Below are 12,568 nucleotides of genomic sequence, written 5' to 3'. Positions count from 1 at the left end.
TTTAAACTTTATTTCATCTTCTAGCTAAGAGTCCAGAGGAACTTGGCCCTGACCTTGGAGCCATGGGCCAGGCTCTTCTCAGAGCTGAGTTTAGTTCTCTGTGAGATGGGGGAGCTGATGTTTAGCGCCTCCATGACTCCCCTTCCTTCATGTTCTCATGGTTCTTCGCTGGTTCTCCACATGCCCCAGCAATCACGGATGTTCCTGCTGGGCAGACACTACAAAGCCAACACAGGTGCCATTCTATTGAACCATGTCACTTCCCAAAGCACCAAGGGATGCAGCATTACTTCTTCCACACCCAGAGGCAGAACAAAATGCAGGCTTAGAGGAGAGAGCCAGTGGGACGAGCCTCTGTCCCCACAGAGCCTTGGTTCCTGCTCATCTTGAGTGAAGCCAGCGAGGCTCATGACATTGATGGCAGCAGCCTGCAGGGAGCTCGAGAACCTGGTGGTCACCACTGAGGGGATCAGGTGACCAAGGAGTCACAGGTGAGAGTGAGCAAGGCCTTTCCTTGGCTTTCGGACCTCGCTATACTCTGCTTCTTGGTTTTGAGACGGCCAAGGGAAGTCCCATTGGCAGAAGAATCCTGGCTCTGTGAGTCGAATACCACGGATGTATAGTGAAGCTCTTTCTGGGGGAACGTCTGCAGAGAGAGACCCCAGATTCAGGCCAAGAGGGGAAGGGCACACACCCCCCTCAACTGCCCAGAACTAGACACCACCGCCACCTTGTCAAGCACAGTGGGAAGTCCCATGCTGGGTATATCACGGCAGCAGAGGTAGCCACAATGGCACAACAGTTCTAAAGCCAAGTTACTGGCTTCGACACTGACTTGTCCAAAGGGAAAAGGAAGTTAGCTTCCAACCTATTTTGCAGTCATTAGCTACCAGGTGATGGTTGCCAGTCCCATAGCTGGAGACATGAGAACATGTCACATAGTGAAGGAATAGGTTTTCAGACACACGACACCATCTGAGGAACTAGAGACTGTCGGACGGCTGTTCTGTCTATGACCTTGAAGCACCGCCCCTAGAGACGCAGCAGGTAACTGCTCTACCTGCCTATGGCCTTGAAGTACATGTCCCTGGGGCGTGGCCTCACAGTGACCCTTAAGACCTGAGATGCACATAGGCAGGCTCTTCTCTCCCCGCATGGCTTTGGATACCAGACGGACTCAGGCAGCCGGACAGCGTTCCAGAACCTGTGACTATTCTGTTCTGTGCAGTGAGTTTTCCCCCTAATAAATTCCTTTGTCCTTTAAACAGACTCTGTGGGTTTCTCGATATATCTGGTGACCGACATGGGGCACGGACCCATGTCTCATGCCCTACGACTGAGTTAGCGGGGCTTTTTTCTTTAAAGAGAGAGAGAGAGTGGTCATGAAGTCCCTTCCATTTATTTATTTATTTATTTATTTATCTATCTATCTATCTATCTATCTATCTATCTATCTCTATCCTGGCATGATCAGATTTCGGACGACCTGGGAATTGAACCCGGTTCCTCTGGAACATCACTCAGTGCTCTTAACTGCTGAACCATCTCTCTCCAGCTGCTTAAAATGAGGACATTGGGGTCCCTGCCCACACCTCATGCTCAAAAGACCCTGGCATGGGGCTGAAGAGATGGCTCAGTAGTTGAGAACACTGGCAGTTCTTCCAGAAGACCTGGGTTCAATTCCAGCAGCACCCACATGGCATCTCACAACTGTCTGTAACTCAGTTCCAGGCGATCTGATACCCTCATACAGACATACATGCAGGCAAAACACCAATGCATGTAAAATAAAACTAAGTGAATCATTTTAAAAATAAGAAAGAAGACACTGGCACAAGTGAGGGATCATAGCTTGGGTGATGCAGAGTGGATGCGGGACAGAACCGTTCCTTATTCCCCTCATAGGGCAGAATCAGCAGCCTGGGTTGGATGGGACCAGAGTAGACACTTTTTCAGAGCAGTGTATGTCACCCATCTCCTGCCACCAAACTATAGCGTCCCTCAGGGCATCCAAGAAGGAAGGGTTCAGTGGGCTCTGAGCCTAGGGTTGGGGAAAGTCTCCCCCGAAAGCCTTTGATGTTTCTCTCTCTCTCAGCTTCTGTTTGACCCTGTCTGTAAAATGGTGGGTCACACCCAAGGAGGCTGCCTGCCCCACTCTCCTGTTTGAAGGTCACTGAGTCCGAGGCTTGACCACACCCCTAAAAGAATTGATACCAAAGAGATGAGGGGACCAACACAAGGAGAAATAACAGGTTCTGATGTGTTGACGTCAAGACCTTAGATACTGGCCACGCCCATAATTCTGCTTCCTACTCCAGCTACAGTGACACGTGACCTTTCCAAGGGCCTCCACAAGTCTCCACTCCTGTCTTCTATACAACCATCCTGAGCGAGGCTGGCTCTCTGTCCTCCCCACCCTGTGTGCTACCCTTGCACGGCAGGATCCTCGTGCAAAGGGAGCCAGGCTCTCAAACTTACCACTGTGCTGTATTCCACCTCCACCTGACTTGTAGCGCCGGCTCTTCCTCAGGGGCAATGTGTGCAGCTGCAGATTCACATACTGGGACTCACTCTCCTCAGCAGCCTGCAGAAGGTCAAGTGTCATCCATGGAGTCCCTCCCTTCCATCCCCCTGCCCTGCTTCTCTGAAGCCGGCTCCTCCCACCACACTGTGTCAGCCCTGGCCTTTCCCATTCGTCCTCCACCCTCTCCCTGCTCTCTCTAGGATCCCCTCCTCCCCATCCCTCATCCAAGTCCACTGTCCTGGCCAGAGGGGAACAGACTGGACAGAACCTGGGACAAAGTTGATCGATAGATCTCCAGGTGATGTCTCTTGTTCTGGGACAACTCCATCTACCTGTAATAGATCTGTCACTTCTACCAGCCCAGGACTCCCTGACAGCCTCCTTATGGCCCCTCCCCACCCAGCCACCCTGGCTCACCTCCTGCCGTAGTTCCTTGCCTGCCTGAGGTTCTGGGACAGCTCTGGATGTATATCAGCTAGAGATAGAAAGAGAAGGGGTGAAACTGCAGGAAAAAGTGGGTGGGGAGGAGGGGTGTGCTGTACTCCAAGAAAGGCTTTCCTTGGAGACTTCAGCCATAGGTCTGGGAGTTCTAGAACATTCAGTAGCAGTGGAAGTGCTATAATATTGTTAAGTGTAAAATTACAGGTTTAAGTGGTATGGAGTTTTGTTTTGTTTTTAGGGGGTCTTGCTATGTTGCTCAGGTTGCTCTCAAACTCTCCTAATCCTCCTGCCTCAGTCTCCCAAGTGCTGAGAGTATAGGGATGTGCCATGTTGGCAATGAAGCAAGATCTTTAGGAAATCACACATGGGGCTGGAGAGATGGCTCAGAGATTAAGAGCACTGGCTGTTCTTCCAGGGGACTTGAGTTTGGACAACTGCCTGTAACTCCAGGGATCCATACTCACTTCTGACCTCCAAAGGTTCCATACATCACACACACACACACACACACACACACACACACACACACACACACATCACATCACACATCACACATCAACCCCCCCAACACATATACACATAATTCAAACATGAGATTTGTTTGTTGTTTGTTTTGGTTTTCAAGGCAAGGTTTCTCTGTGTAGCCCTGGCTGTCCTGGAACTCACTCTGTAGACCAGGCTGGCCTCCAACTCACAGAGATCCACCTGACTCTGCCTCCTGAGTGCTGGGATTAAAGGTGTGTGCCACCGACACTTTGGAAAAAACTTAAATCACTTCTACATAGACAAAAGACACACACCTCTGGTGCAGTGGCTGGTTTTCTGGGAGATGGGATTTTGATTTACAATATACCTCAGATAATTTCTTTCTTCTCTGTTGCTTTTTCTTATTTCTCAGGTTTCCTACAGCAAATCCTCTCCTCAGCCCCTCTTTTCTGTTTTGTTTTTTGAGACAGAGCCTTCCCTACATCTTCCTTTGGCTGGCTTTGAACTCACCACATTCCTGTTGCCTCTGCTTCCCAAGTGCAGAGATCACAAGACCTAACACACCGAGTCTCCTACATCTTTCTTAAAGGGGAAGTGATCTGTGGTCACAGTGTTTCTGGGTGAAAGGGCACCCCATGTGCTGGGACTCACAGGACGGGAGCTGTCCAGGCTGGGAAAGTCCCCTGTGGTTAGCGGAACCATGTGAAGGCTACAGCTCGGGAGGCCCCCCAAGAGGGACTGGAGAGCCGAGCAGTGGTGGTGCACACCTTTAATCCCAGCACTTGGGAGGCAGAGGCAGGTGGATCACTGAGTTCGAGCCAGCCTGGCTACAGAGTGAGTTCCACGACAGCCAGGGCTACACAGAGACACTCTGATTTGAGAGACAGAGACAGAGAGAGATACAGAGGGTCTGTAGGTCAGAGTGGCCTCCTTTCTGCTACCACATCCTCACTGAAGGGCTTCAGCAACATGACAGAGATGGCCCTGAGGGCCCTCTGCTGGTAAGGTCACGAAGTCTCTGCACAGGAAGGAAGCCAGCTTCTCCCCTGGAGGAGGCCCGACCCCTTTCCTCCTGTCCTTTTTGTCCCTCTGTCCTGTGCTTACTCACGGTTCTGTGTTTGTTGAGAACATTCTTGTTGACACACCCTGTGCTGGTCCTGTCTGTCAATCTGAACTCGGGGAGGGTGGGACCGCGGACTCCCAGAGCTTCCTGGGTGTCTGTCTGTGTGACTAAAGATCCTAAACCCAGTAGTGACTGGGGACCTTCTCCAGCCACGGCCCCAGGCCGGAAGCAGTGCACAGGCCTCATGAGGTGGCGGCCAGGGATGCTGGTGAGAACCATCTAAACAAAAAGAACTGTGACAGCCGAGGGCATGGGGATACCCAGGAGGGCCTCAAGGAAAAAGTCCAAGGGAAAAAATCTGAGGGTAGCGCTTGGAGACTAGGGAGTAAGCCTGGGGAGGCCAGTGTTATATTTCTGACCCGCCCCTCCACACCGCCCTGAGTCCTGATGTAAAAGCCTCATTTTGGGGAAAGGCCCCTCCCCTTCCTCTCTCTCTTCTGCTCTTCCTCCCACGAGGAGTGTACCCTCGACCCCTCTCTCTCCCTCTTCCTCTCTCTTCTCCCTCTTTCCTATCTCTCTCTGTCTCTCTATTATAATAAACCATTTCCGTGCCGATGCAGCATCTGGGTCAGGAATGAATGTCCACGCCACCCCTGCCGCCATGCCACATGGCGTGGGTCACCCACCAGCCCGCCGCTGCATCTGCCCAGCATGCCAGCATGTTTCCCTGCACACACGGGATACCCTGGCCTGATGGGGTTCCCCACGTGCATATATATCATAACAGCCAGGACTTTCAGCATGCAGAGTAAACCCAGGAGAGAGAGAGAGGCTGAGGCTCCTGCCCCATAACCAAAAGTCACAAGAAACGTGGGCGTGGGGAGGCACCATGCAGGCAGGGTACACTGTGGAGGCCCAGCAGCCCTGCAGAAAGTCTCTTGAGAGTGTGGGAAGCCACTGAAGGTTTTAAACAGAAGAAGGCCCTGCCCCACGGGGCAACCACTCGGCCCCAGAGAAAGGCCTCCGGGGAGCTATCTCCCAGGGTGTGTAACCACTACACCCAGGAACACCTCTGGGCCCTTCCTCTAAGGGTCATCTTGAGTGTGTGCCCTGAGGGTGTGTGCTTAATGTGGTGCCTATTTTGAGAACTGGGACAGAGCACTGAGGTGAAAGACTGTGGCCAGAGTCCACCACCCTGGAGTAGGGACAGAAGGACACAGGAAGTTAACTCACCTTTGATCTGATGCTTCCGGAACATCTCCAGGCAGCAGAGAGGTCCCCACCAACAGAAACAGCAGAAGAGCTAACACGATCAGCAGCACCCAGAGGCTTTAAGGGGAGGAGTCAATTATTCAGTGCTGGGCATCGAACCCAGGGCCTCATGCACCCTAGCCAAGTACTCTACCCTGCCCCCAGGTATATCACCAGCCCCTGACTTTGAAAACAGACACATAAAGTCAAGGTTTTAAAAAAGATTGGTGAGATGACTCAGTGGATAAAAGCACTTGCCATGCAAGCCTGAGGTCATGAGTTCAAGCCCCAGAACCCACAGTAGAAGCAGAGAACTGACTCCTGAAAGTTGTACACACATGTACATTACTCACACATCATAATAACCTTTAAAATTTTATGAAGCTGAGAGTACTGATCCACAACTTTAATCCAGTGCTCAAGAGGCAGAAGTAAGTGGATCTTTATGAGTTCAAGGCCAGCCTGGTCTATACAGGCTAGCCAAGGCTAGGTAGTGAGGCCTTGTCTCAAAAATACATACATATATGTACATAATACATACATACATACACACACACACACACACACACAACACACACACACACACACACACGGGGCTTTTTGTTTTGTTTTTTGGATTTTTGTTTTTGTTTTGATTTTCAAGACAGGGTTTCTCTGTGTAGCCTAGCTGTCCTGAAACTTGTTCTGTAGACCAGGCTGGCCTCAAACTCGGAGATCTACCTGCCTCTGCCTCCTGAGTGTACCACCACTGATTGGCTGAAAAAAAGAAAAACTTTTTTATAAAGATCAACAGCATAATGATTTCATCTCTCCATCTCCTTGTTACACACACACACACACAGAGCAGGGCTCCCCCTGCCTTGGACATCTGTAGGATAACCTCCAAAAGCAGCATGTATGTGTCCTGCATTTTGCCTTGTCTGGTAGCCACATCATGCCTCCAGGTTGGCAGAAAACTTGTGGGAAGGTTTCCAGGTGTAGGGTAGTGAGGAGAGGCCAAACCTTGGTCCTTGGGTCCTGGGAGAGAGGCCACATGTGTCCCGGGATAGCTTTGAATATGGTCAACACATTTGCAAACCGTGACTTCATATCACAATGTCCAAAGGTTGGACACCCATGCCTGATGCTGGGGATTTTGCTAATAGGAGCACCTTGGTTGTTTGTGAATGATGTTGAGTGATGCTTGTGGGAATGTCCAGACCTCAGTCTATGGACCTCGTACATTTGGCCCTGTGTAGTGATAAATACAGCCCAACACCAAATTATAAATTTACTTCAAGTATGGGGAGGTGGGGTGTTTGGATGTTGTTTTTTTCCCTGATATTTTTGTAACTTGACTGCATGGCTCTTGGGTGTAAACTTTATAAATGATAATGTTGTGTCATAAGTCTAGATGCGCCTGTACATAGCTAAGAGGTGAGGTTACAGAATGAGGCTGCTCACCAGGAACCAATGTGGGGTCATGGATATGACAGGGGCTCTAACCAGCCTCCAGAGAGGGGAGGGGCTAGAGACAAGTTCATCCATGTGCCAGCGATTCAGCCTGTGGTGCCTACTTCATGAGGCCCAGTAAAAACCCTGGAAAGCAGATGTGGGGAGCTCTTGGTGGAGACACACAGAGGCCCCTGATGATGCACCCTGACCCTGCCTAAGTAGAGGTACTGGGACACTTGTTGGGACTCTCCCAGTCTGGCCTTGCTGTCTCTTCATTTGTCTCCTCATGATCTTTATAAAGATAAAAATCATAAAAGTATGATAAAAAACCACTTCCAAAGTGATGACTCCAGTGAATTTCTAAACCCAAGAGGGTCATGGGAGCCTCAACATTTAAAGTTAAAAGTTAGCAGGTGGCCAAGCCCTTAACCTATAGGATCCCTACTAACTCCAGTCAGATCCGGGATCCATTTGCAATGCCCAGTTAGTGCCTTGTGGCTGTGTCTCAAGACGTGAGCTCTCAGCGACTGCTCCAGCACCATGCCTGCCTGCCCGGTGCCATGTTTCCATCATGATGATCGTGGACTCTAACTCTCTGAAACAGTTAGCCCCAATAAACGCTTTCTATTATAAGCTGCCTTGGTCATGGTGTATTATCACAGCCATAGGAAAATAGCTAAAACATGTGGTAACATGAAGATTATCACGAGGTATGAAAAGAACATTCTGTGAAGCACTAAGCCATGTACGATGGAATGTCACCAGCCTTTTTCATGCTCTTCTCCTTCCATCACACTCTGGGTCCTCCTCAGCCTGAGCTCTCCCTGTCCTCAGCACAGGCAGGCCCAGTGTGGTCAGTGACCTATGGCCTCCTACCTGGACTGGAGCCCACGGCACAGGAGGTTCTAGCCAGTGGAGTATGACAGCAGCACATGGCCACAGTGCCTACTTAAGCCCTCCCAGGAGAAGGGCCACCTCCTTCAAGTCAGGAACCAAAGGTTCTTACCCCAAGCCCTCATGGTTCTGTAAGCCCTTCTCCCGAGGAGACCACATGGCTGGGGTGGCTACCTCCAGGTCAGGGACCAGGGCACCTCACCTCAAGCCCTTGGACTCAGGATCCTCATGGTGACCCTTCATGATGGATCCTTGGGTAGAACACTCAGTGGTCAGGCTGGTAGTCAGGCTGGTAGTCAGGCTGGTGGGCATTGTAGGTGTCCTTGTGCTGGTTCTGGAGATAAAACCACAGATGAGACCTAGGGAATCTCCTCAGACTCTGCCACTGGCCAATAGCTCGCTTCCTTCCTTCCTTCCTTCTTTCCTTCCTTCCTCCTTCTCACCCTGCTTCCCTCCCTTCCTTCCTCCTTTTTTTTTTCTTTACTCTTTGAGACAGGGTCTCCATATGGAGTTTTACAGCCCTGGCTGCCCTGAACTTGTGATCCTCTGCCTCCTGAGTGCTGGGATCACAAGCATCCACCACCCTGATGAGCTGTCAATGGGTTGTCTTTGAGCTGATTTCACACCAGAGGGAGGATCAGGATGGGGCCTCCTCCCTGATCAGCTGATCATTTGCACGCACAACACAGCTGCCATCCCCAACCTACCTGAGTCAAAACCACACTCTAGGTCTGCTCTCCTCCAGCCTCAGCCACATGCTGCCAAAGAGAACTAACTGCAAAGCTGGCTTGTCACTAGTGACAGGTCCCTCTGCACACAGCACTGTCCCATAATGACCTGCTCAGCTCCCAACACACCCATGGATTCTCGTTTCCATGGGTCCACACCGGACACAGACCTCTGTCCTGGCCACACTCTGCTCTTTCTGCCTTCCATCCCCCATGGACAGCACCTTCTTCCCCTCCAGGATGCTCCATAACTGTTGTCCTGTCCCTGTCTGCCCCTCATCTCCATCCGCACACACACAATGTACTCTCAGGCTCTGAGCTGATCCCCCCCCCCGCCAAAATTCCTGCACTTTTCAGCTGGCATGGTTCATTAGGAGAACTTACCTGGGAGCTGACCTGGAACCACAGACACCACAACCTTGAAGGAGTCATCAATCCCCAAGGTGGAATCGATTAACCAGGAGGAGCATTGATAAATGGTATGTCCACCGCACACTTGTAGGTGCCTGCATCCTCCAGGGTGAGGTTCTCCAAGGTCACTGTGAAGGTGAGGTGTCTGGACGGTCCCTGATGGACACTCGGCCTTTCCCAGCTTCTTTTGAGGCTCTGGTCCTGACAACACTTTACATGATAGCAGTGACACTCTGCACCAGTATTTGTTGTTAGTCTTGTGTTCCTCTCGTACTGACACCGCACACTCAGGACTCCCACAGTGCCTGTCACCTTGCTGGGTCATGCAGAGGAATACAGCCTGGAAAACACAAGCCCCAATTCTGGACCCTCACAGGTGGATGGTAGTAAGTAGGTCCCTCCAAAAAGTTCCACCCTCCATCCCTTGACTTCCCATCAGCCAATTACCTCAGCACCCTCCCCTTCTGCCCTGCCCCTTCCTTCAACCCTAATCCCCCCCAGTCCCTCCCACCACTAGGGCTTCATGTTGTCAAACATGCCAGTTCTGGGCATCTCAGGACCTGGAGAATAGCCACTACCACCCATGTGGTCCCACTGTAGGAATACGAGTCAGGGCAAGAGGTGGCCAGCTATATGCCCTGCTCCCTCAATGTCCTCATGACCCTGTGACCAGGAAGAAGAGTTGGGGGTGGTAGGCAGAAAATGGGAGGGTTTGCTCTCTCAGCCTAGGCTTACTTTGCTGATTTTGAGGGTTTTTTTTAAGATTTTATTTTAAGGTTTATTTATTACATTTGTGTGTTTGTGTGTACCTGTGTGAGTACATTTGTGTGTTTATGTGTACCTGTGTGAGTGCATTTGTGTGTTTGTGTGTACTGTGTGAGTTTCTTGTGCACCTACACATGCATGTAGAGGCCCCAGAAGCCAGAAGAGGGTGTGAGACACCCAGAAACCAGAGTTACATGTGGTTGTGAGCCACTATGTGGGTTCCGGGAACCAAACCCGGGTCCTCTGAAAAGACAGTAAGTGGACTTAACCACTAGACTCTTCGCCGATTTTACTTCTATTTTCAGTATGTGTATGTGTGTTTGTGTGCGTTTGTGTACAAAAGTATGGTGCCTGCAGAGACAAGAAGGAGGCATCAAATTCTGCTTGTTCCTGCACCCCAGTTCTGGAGTTACAGACACAAATCAAGTCCAATTTTCAAGTGAGTGCTGGGGATCCAAACACAGGCGCTCACTTTCTCCACTAAGTCAACCTCCCAGTCCTGACTGCTGTTTACTTAAATTCCCAGCAGTCCTGTTCCTTTCCTGGCCCTCTAGGATGCTTCCCCCTGCCCAACCACCCTCACACCCAGTAGATGGCTGGTTTTCCACCTTCCACCTCTGCCCTCAGCATAGCGCTTTCAAATCCCCTTAAATCCTGAAGGAAAAAAAAGAAGAAAATCCAAACAAATGAAAGGAAAAATAGCCAAGATGATTTTTATAATATTATAAATAAGTGTGTAAACTCAGATAAAACAATGTTTGTTTGTTTTTGATTTTTTAATACAAATGATCAATATAGGCCCAAAACCGAACATTTTGTTTGGTTTTACTTTGCCTTTTTTTTTTTTTTTCCTAGACAAGGTTTTTCTATGCAGTCCTCGCTGGCCTGAAACTCACTGTGTAAATGAGGCTCAAACTCACAGAGACCTGCCTGCCTCTGACTCCAGAGTGCTGGGTTCGAGATTCCTTTCTTTGGAGGGTGGCCATGTATAGGTGGCCTCCCCCAGTGGATAACCCCACATACGCAGAGGCAGTGCTAATGAGACTCAATGGGTATTTAATAATATATAATAATAATAATAATAATAATATGAAGCTGGGATGGACCTGGGGGGAGTTGGAGGGAGGGGTGAGGGCTGGATGTGATCAAACTACATTGTTCACATAGATGAAATTTTCCAAGAATAAAGGAAAGCAGTTTGTGGTGTAGTGGTACACACCTTTGATTCCAGTGCTCTGTTAGTTTCCTCCACGGCAGCCGCCTACCTCTGCCGCCAAAGAGTTAAGGTGCATCATCACCTGTCGCCGGTGCCTTTCTACCGTCAGCTGTGCGACATGTGCGCCCCTTAAAAGTGCCCCAGGCACAGCCTGCTCTCCTGCCTCTCTTGCCTTTCTTGTCCCTCGCTCCTCTTCCTGTTCTCTGCCTGTCTGTCTCTCTGTCTGTCTGCCTGCCTTCTCGCATGTCCCACTCCGACACGGCCTTTCACTCTCCCCTCTCTCCCTCCCAATAAGCCTCTTGCACTGACTCGGTTGCGTGTGGCGTGTTTGCTTAGCGGCATGCCTTGGCGGGGCCTGCCGAAAACTACCCACTTCACCTTCCTTTTTTATCCTTACACTCGGTGGCAGAGGAAAAGCCTCGGTGAGTTTAGAGTTAGCCTAGTCTACATAGTAAGTTCCAGAGCTACACAGTGAGACTCTGTCCCAAAGAAAAGAAAAAAACATCTTAAAGAAAAAAAAAAAGATTATCAGGGCATGGTGGTGCACACCTTTAATCCAGCACAGGTAGATCTCTGAGTTTGAGACCAGCCTGGTCTACAGAGTTCTAGAACAGCAGGGATACACAGAGAAACCCTGTCTTAAAAAACCAAAAAAGAAAGGGAAGGGAGGAAGGCAGACAGACAGATTAAATCTCTTCACAGACCTCGCCACCAACACACCTCTCGGGGCTTCCCAGCTAGCCACCGTCCTCTCACACCAGTGCACCTCTGTGCCCTCCTCTTCCCTGGTCTAACCCATCTAAAATCCTCTTGGCGCTCCTCCTGGGCAGCCCCAGCCCTCACAGTGTGTGACTTGTCCCTTGTCCTGACAGCTGGGTGCAGAGTGAGCTCCTGGCCCCTTCCCCTGAGCACTGTGGACCGTTGGCCGTCCACCCGACACACAGGACGCAGCTGCCCCATTCTGTGTTGTGCACAGAGAAATCCAGGCTCCGGCGCCTTACGTGCAGCTCCCTGAGGCCTCCCACCCTCCCGGGAAGACAGCCTCCTCACCTGGAAGCCAGAAAAGCATCAGCAGCAGCGTGGCAGCCACAGAGCTGAGGCCAGTTGGGTCATCTCTCCCACACACGGGTCACCGGCAGCCAGGCCACGGCTGGACCCTCACCGTTCAGTGCCGTCAGGGACGGTCAGTCTCTGAGCGCCCACTTCTGCTTTTCTTTGTGTCTAACTGTTTTTGTTTCTGACTTCTCCTAGTTCTGTTCCTGGAGCTACTGAGAAAATGAAACAATCTGGGGGAGCCAAGGCCAGCTGAGGAAGCCGGGGTGAGGCACAGACCCCATGGCTGCCAGGATGAGTGA

The 12,568-nt window shown here is 50.7% G+C and overlaps 1 pseudogene; it reads right to left on the bottom strand.

Annotated features, from left to right (window-relative positions):
• Nucleotides 1–254: 254 nt before the first annotated feature.
• LOC114690487 lies at nucleotides 255–12,326 on the bottom strand (annotated as a pseudogene).
• Between the last annotated feature and the right edge of the window lie 242 nt (nucleotides 12,327–12,568).

The sequence above is a fragment of the Peromyscus leucopus genome, unplaced genomic scaffold, assembly GCF_004664715.2.
Source record: "Peromyscus leucopus breed LL Stock unplaced genomic scaffold, UCI_PerLeu_2.1 scaffold_147, whole genome shotgun sequence".
Taxonomy (NCBI): Eukaryota; Metazoa; Chordata; class Mammalia; order Rodentia; family Cricetidae; genus Peromyscus; species Peromyscus leucopus.
This window is presented reverse-complemented; position numbering and strand designations above follow the sequence as displayed.